Source organism: Callithrix jacchus, chromosome 15 (genome assembly GCF_049354715.1).
Source record: "Callithrix jacchus isolate 240 chromosome 15, calJac240_pri, whole genome shotgun sequence".
Classification (NCBI taxonomy): domain Eukaryota; kingdom Metazoa; phylum Chordata; class Mammalia; order Primates; family Cebidae; genus Callithrix; species Callithrix jacchus.
Window position 1 is genome coordinate 10,654,119 of NC_133516.1, and position 7,508 is coordinate 10,661,626.

The 7,508-nt window shown below is 45.0% G+C and overlaps 1 pseudogene; it reads left to right on the plus strand.

The window, feature by feature from the left end:
* The first annotated feature begins 6,763 nt into the window (after nucleotides 1-6,763).
* On the plus strand, nucleotides 6,764-7,508 carry LOC100408587 (elongation factor 1-delta pseudogene; annotated as a pseudogene).

Below are 7,508 nucleotides of genomic sequence, written 5' to 3' on the forward strand. Positions count from 1 at the left end.
TTTGTTTGTTTGTTTGGTGGTGGTGGTGGTGGTTTTTGTTTTTTTCTAAGAAACAGCTATTTAAACAGGCAGGAAAGAGAAAAAAACGTCCCAGGTGAGGAAACAAGAGGAAGCACACACAGACTGGAAAGAGAACGCACATCTAAGAAACAAAGAAACTATTTACAGATAAAGCCAGAATTCAAAAGCAACCTGTTGCGGAACTGGATCTTGCCCCTTTTCTTTACAGAATAATTAACAGAAACTTTATATATTGACATAGTATAGGAAGTCTTTTCAAAAAAAGTATGTTTCCCAAACAGCAGTCATGGACAAAACCATAGGTGAAGGTCAGTCTCCACAAGTCAACAACAGCCTTTTGTGAGATAGGGAGCTTTCTGGAAGAGTTAACAAATCTTTGTTGTCTTCTCGGGCAATTAGAACTTATATTTTGATTATTTACCTCAGTCGTTTATTAAGTTGAAAAGATTTAATGTGCAATGCAAATGTTTAAGGTACATAATAAATGTGTTGTAGGGTCAGTACAAGAGATGTTTTCACAAAACATATCGTCACCAACCTGCTAACCAGGGAGATGCTTAATAAATGGTGATCTGTAAAAGGTATTCCCAGAGTCCACTGGCCCTATCAATTACAATCAAGTAAGCAGATGCTTGAGAAATTGCCAGTGATTTTCAATGTTTCTAACAGGCCAATCCTTTTTAATTCTAAAGAAAGCACCCCCTCACCCCAAAAACGGCAGCCATTGTTTGATCATGACTATGCAGACTGTATGTGGTGCTTGTGCCTATTCCAGAAGCCCACACTGCGGAGGTAGAGATATGGAAGCCAGTTAGCGGATGGTGGCCTCTCACCCACCCCACCTTTCTGGTTATCACAACATTAGCACAACTACGTATCCAGCATAAGCTGTTCCGCTTTTATCTGCTAACTAGTAATGCTTGGGGTACGCCAAGGTTCATTGGTATATAGAACTCGATTTTCTTATCCCCAATTATATAAACATCTATTGAATAAAAAAGAATTTTTCCTGACCCAGGTTTTGGTTTTAAAATGATGTTAAACAGAAGCCCAGATGGATGGTTCATTCATCCTAAAAATACACATGAAGGACATCATGTCTTCTGTGCATTTGTATTTCTGATAGGTTTTACGAGGTTACCTAGGTCGTAGAAAGATTCAAATATTTACAAAATTTTCAGAAAGGTTTCAGTGTAAAGATTTGAAACTTTCTATAACCTATTCACTATTTATGTATACAATGTCAACTCTCTCCCTTCTCACAATCACTCTCCCTGTCAACAACTCTCAAATGGCATCACAGTGACTCACATCTGGAGCTCTTTCCATCTCTGTTGCTAACAGCCTCAGTGTACATCTCCCCACAGGCAGTGGAATGGAGACTCAGGATTTCCTCCTCCTCCCACACCATCCTGGCTCTGTGTCATCCAGGTGGGGGCAGATTTTTTTTTTTTTTGGCTACAGAGTTTCACTCTTTTGCCCAGGCTAGAGTGTAGTGGCGAGATCTCAGCACACCGAAACCTCTGCCTTCTGGTTTCAAGTGATTCTCCTGCCTCAGCCTCCCAAGTAGCTGGGATTACAGGGGCCCAGCACTAGGGCTGGCTAATTTTTGTATTTTTACTAGAGACAGAGTTTCACTGTGTTGCCCAGGATGGTCTCAAGCTCCTGACTTCGTGATGTGCTTGTGTCGGCCTCCCACAGTGCTGGGATTACCGGCGTGAGCCACCACGCCCGGCCAGGGGCAGATATTTACCTGCCAAACCTCCCCTCTCCAACACCTCCCTCGCTAATTTAAAATTGGTAAGCCTACTAGGAAAAATTAGAAAAAATAAACAACAATATAAGTGACATCTCATTAAAGCTTAACACTCAGTGCAAAGTAATCTATGTTGCATTTGAATCCACTGATGATCAGTATGTCTTTAGCTTTAGGATTGCTGCAGATACGCAGCTCTACTCATGTTATTAAGCACCCCAGCTTCACCTTTCAGGATCCTGTGGTTGCAAAAGGGCACGTGAGCAACTGAGCTGGGCCATTTCTGTTGAGAAACATTTGCTGTCTTCTCATGATTATGTTGCTGTGACCTTGCCATCCCTGATCATGACACAACGGTGTCAGCTCACTGAAGAAAGAAGGACCACCAAGCAGTACTCCAAGCCACGTAAAGGAATTGTTCAAAACTCCTTTAAAACAAAGTGAGCCGGACATGAGGGCTCACATCTGTCTGCCATCCCAGCACGCTGGGAGTCTGAGGCAGGTGGGCTGCTTGAGCCTGAGTTCAAGACTAGCCAACATAGCAACACCCCATCTCTACAAAAAATAATATTTTAAAAAAAAGTATTTAGGCATGGCCATGTACCTATGGTGCCAACTCAGGAGTCTGTGGCAGGAGGATTGCTTGAACCTGAGCGATTGAGGCTGCAGTGAGCCATGATTGTGCCATTGCACTCCAGCCTGGGTGACAGAGTGAGACCGTGTCTCAATCGATCAATCAATTAAGCAAGTAATCAATAATCTAAGTGAAGGAGAATAATAAAGCACCATATCGTTTGTTTTTTTTTTTTTTGAGACAGAGTTTCGCTCTTGTTACCTAGGCTGGAGTGCAATGGCACGATCTCGGCTCACCGCAACCTCTGCCTCCTGGGCTCAGGCAATTCTCCTGCCTCAGCCTCCCGAGTAGCTGGGATTACAGGCACGCGCCACCATGCCCAGCTAATTTTTTGTATTTTTAGTAGAGACTGGGTTTCACCATGTTGACCAGGATGGTCTCGATCTCTTGACCTCGTGATCCACCCGTCTCAGCCTCCCAAAGTGCTGGGATTGCAGGCATGAGCCACTGCACCCGGCCTAGAGCACCATATCTTAAAGAAGGGAGCTACAGTCCTGTGTCACAGATTAGCATTAGCTGAGTGTTTGGAAGCCACTGGACTTAAGGGAAAGCTGTGAGTGTAAGATGACGCCTAGCTAATGTTAAGTTCAACTAGAAACATGTTTTAATGATATTGTTTGCCCCAATCCCTTCTATGTTGGTGATACTGTTTGCTCCAATTCCTTCTGTGTTCATGAAGAAAACTCACTGTAACTAGGTAAGCACCTGTAGTGCCGTTCAGATATCTTCATAGAAAAATCTAGAAATTACACTTAATTACTCTCCCCCTCCTTTCCACCTATTTAATTAAGTCTTTAATTTTTAGTAAGGCACCTCCCTGACTTTGTCTTTCTGCCCCAGGACATCTTTGAAAGAAGTAGCTACCTCTCAGAGGAGGCTCCTTGGCAAAGCATCAACCCAGGGACTAGCATTTTACTTTCTTTCTTTCTTTTTAAGTTCCTTAGGAATTGAGCTGTTCCTTGGTTCCCTGGAGTTTTCACCGACTGCTGACTGCTGAGGGACCTCAGCCTGGCTCAGCAGTCTAGAGGAAGAGACTGCAAGAAAGCTCAGGCCACAGTGGGCAAAGCATCACTGTGCGACAGTATAGTCTGGAAAAGGATCCCTCCTCCTGCAACAAAACCTCAGGCCAGTCTGTTGTGACTGCCACAGAGTTGGTGACACCAAACAGACTGAGAAAAGAGTTGGCAGCCCCAGTCTCACACCAAATTTCTACTCAGTCTACTAAAGACCCACAGCCCATGGGAGCAGGGAATGACAGTAGAAGTAAGGATACATCATCTTGTCCCCTCTAGAACTCCAGCTAGGATGCCCAGATATTCAGGCTGGTGAGTTTCTTTAATTTTGTCTTAACCAAGACATTCTACTTCTAAGAAAAGGTGGGAGAAAACTGCCAAAGACTTTTTGGACACTTTAGACTCTTATGAAATATCCATTTTATGGTTAAGTGTAAATTAAATAATGGAACATGTGGCTTGAATTTTTCTTAAAATACGCAAGAGTTTTACAATTAAGTGGAAAATTCTCCTGCAAAATGCATTTAGAATTTGTTTTTTTCCATGGTCTAAATATTTGAAACAGGGAAAGGTCTCAAAACATATTTAAAACTTTCAAGAAACTCAAAACAGAACTTTATTCTGGCATCCTGGTATTAATAATTCTGCTACTACTCTTTAGACCATGATACTGAAGCAATATTCAAGAGTCTTGTTGTAATTCATTAAGTAATTTAATTATTCATGTATTAATTTAACAAACCTTTACCAGTCACTTACTATGGCTCAGCACTGTCCCAAACTTTTTCTATCCAGATCTATGAGGTGACATCATATCCTAAGAGTATTTTGATGTTGGAATTAGCCCTCAAAAGGATGAGTCTAAAAGATGTGCATTAAATACTGGAGTAAGTTCCAGAGGGATAGGGGTTGTGGTGCTCTGAGAGAGTTTGGGCATATTTTGAGAAACCTTTGGCAGATTTGGTATAAACTAGGTTAGAGGAAGGGAAATAGCTAACATGCAATTTTCTTGTTTCTTTTTTTTTTTGAGACAGAGTCTTGCTCTGTCACCAGGCTGCAGTGCAGTGGCACAATCTCGGGTCACTGCAACTTCTGGCTCCTGGTTTCAAGTGATTCCCCTGCTTCAGCCTCCCAAGTAGCTGGGAATACAGGTGCGTGCCACCACACCAGGTTAATTTTTATATTTTAGCAGACACGGGGTTTCACCATGTTGGCCAGGATGGTCTTGATCTCCTGACCTTGTGATCTGCCCACCTTGGCCTCCCAAAGTACTGAGATTACAAGCGTGAGCCACCATGCCCGGCCATTTTCTTGCTTCTTAACTGCAACTGCCCATGTGAGTCTGACAAGTGAACAGATCACTTGCTGTGGTCAACACAAAGATGGACCACTCAGAAACTATTTCAAGAAAAGTGATTGGTAGCCAGCTGCAGGCAGGGTGGTGAGCTAACACCTTCTGGCTGGAGGCTTCCAAGACTGGCCCAAGTGTTGGAGCTGAAGCCACACTTCATTTAGGGGTCCCTTGGCCTGTGACTAAGGCAGTGCCACAAGGTCCTCAGCCAGTAAGACAAATTTCAAGTGGGACTCCTCTGATGAGCAGTTTCTACTCCAGAGCTCCCTGATGGATTCGCAGAGCCTCTGTCAGGCCCACAGCACAGTCTAATGCCTCCCCCTTCCCACCACCAGCTTCTCCCTTTCCTTTCCTAGGGTTGGCTGCCTGGAGAGCCCGTCCTGTAGCACTTCAAAATATTTTTTGTTTGTCAAAAACAGATATTTAGGGTCCAAATCCTAATAAAACTGTTATCATTAAAGAAAATTTCATTCTCTACCCTGTAAGCAGCACATTTCTGTGTTAGAAATTAACAATAGATACCTAAGCATCTGTTAGATGGGGGTTTTTCTTTTGCATGTCTCTGACGTGCAAAGGAAAAATTTCAGGACAAGCATTCCAAAAACCCAACACTAACCTGACAGTGACCACATGGGCAACTCAGTAGAGTATAAGAAACAAATAAACCTCTCTATTTATTCATATATTATGATTCATAGGAAAGAAGAGGACAGAGAAAAGAGGGGGAGAGGAAGGACAAAGAAATCGGGGAGGAGAGAGGGAAAGAGACAGGGAGCACACTGGTGGCCAGGAACACAAGTAACTTGTATTTTTCTTCTGAATTTAACAGGAACTCAGGCCTATTATTTTCCTTTGCTTGTCATAATTTCTTAAAAGTGAAAAACCTGTGCCTTCACTGTAAAATGTAACAAAAGAGTACATGGCTTCCCTGGGGCAAGTATTTTATATGTCTTGTAAGGCATTTTACGTAATTATAAAACATGAAATTAGGCCCTTTTTTTGGAGTCTCTGTTCTTCAGGCTGGAGTGCAGTGGCACGATCTCACTTCACTGCAATTTCAAGCAATTCTCCCGCCTCGGCCTCCCGAGTAGCTGAGACTACAGGCACGCACCACCACCCCCAGCAAATTTTTGTATTTTTAGTAGGGACAGGGTTTCACCATGTTGGCCTGGCTGGTCTTGAACTCCTGACCTCCTGGTCCTCCCGCCTCAGCCTCCCAAAGTGCTGGCATGACAGACATGAGCCATTTTGCCCAGCCTTATTAGGACTTCTTAAATTGCCTTTAATACCATCTCAAAGTCATGAAACATATACTGGTCACCCTTATACAATCTTGCGCCTGTTGTTTGAATTCTTCAGGTAGAGCAGAGCCTGTGAAGGACTGGTTGATAACGTTACCTGCAATTCTTGTCTATCCACATGCAGATGACAAAGACAGTCAGTCACTGACATCCTCTTTCTTATTTGCTCTTTCCTTTCTCTTCCATCAGTGATTCTTCTCAACCTTTGCACACTAAAACAACATTCAGGGGAAAGGAGGTATCAGAAAATATGGATGCCTGAAAAGGGCCTGAATCAAGGTTCCTTCAGAAAAGATAGACAAATGGCCACCAACCACATGAGATGTTCAACACCATTACTAATTACAGAAATGCAAATCAAAACCACAATGAACTGCTAGCTTACACCTACTAGGGTGTCATAATTTTTTTTTAAAAAGGACAATAACTGTTGGCAAAGATGTAGGAAAATTGGAACCCTGGTACATTGCCGGTGGAAATGTAAAATGCTTCCGTACCATGGAAACAGCGACAATAATAAACATAGGATTAAACAAATAAAATAATAAAATAAAATAATTATAGGATTACCATATGACCCAGCAATTTCACTCCTGTATACCCACGGGAATAAAAAACAGGCTCCCTTTCCTCAGGCACCCACCGATCCCTCCTCTGGTCACCGCGTCCTTGGCTGGCGTAAGAAAAATGGCTACAAACTTCCTAGCACAGGAGAAGATTTGGTTCGTCAAGCTCAACTATGAGGATGCAGAAAGGTGCTTCCACGAGCAGATGAAGGGGCCTGTGGTTGGAGTTTCCCGCCAGAGCTCAGGCCCCAGCGGAACCCACAGCGAGCTTGTCTCTGCGTCGCGGGTCTGGAAGTGGAGAACCGGAGCCTGGCGCCCCCCGGCGCGGTGCAGGAGCCGCAGCGGGCCGTCTCCAAGCTGGAGGCCGCCTGAACGTGCTGGCGAGGAGCTCGCCCGGCCCCCGGGCCACAGCCCCGCAGACCCAGCCACGTGTCTCTCACGCATGCGCCAAGTGGAGCCCCTGGCCAAGAAGGCAGCCGCAGCAGCAGAGGACGACGAGGACACTGACTCACCCGGCAGCGAGGATGAAGAGGAGGACCAGGAGGCTGCACAGCTGAGGGAGGAGCGGCTGCGGCAGTCCGCGGAGAAGAAGGCCGAGAAGCCTGGGCCGAGTCCTCCATCCTGCTGGACGTCAAGCCTTGGGACGATGAGACGTACGCTGGGGAGCCGCCATGCAGCTGCCCGCGGGCTACGGAATCCGGAAGCTGCAGATTCCGTGTGTGCCGGGGGACCGCAAGGTGGAGACACGCTCGCCGGAGGAGGAGATGCTGAGTTTGAGGAGCACGTGCAGAGTGTCCACACCGCAGCTTCCAACACGATCTGAAGCCGGAGTGCCTGCGAGTGTGTGCATGCACGTGTGTGAGGCC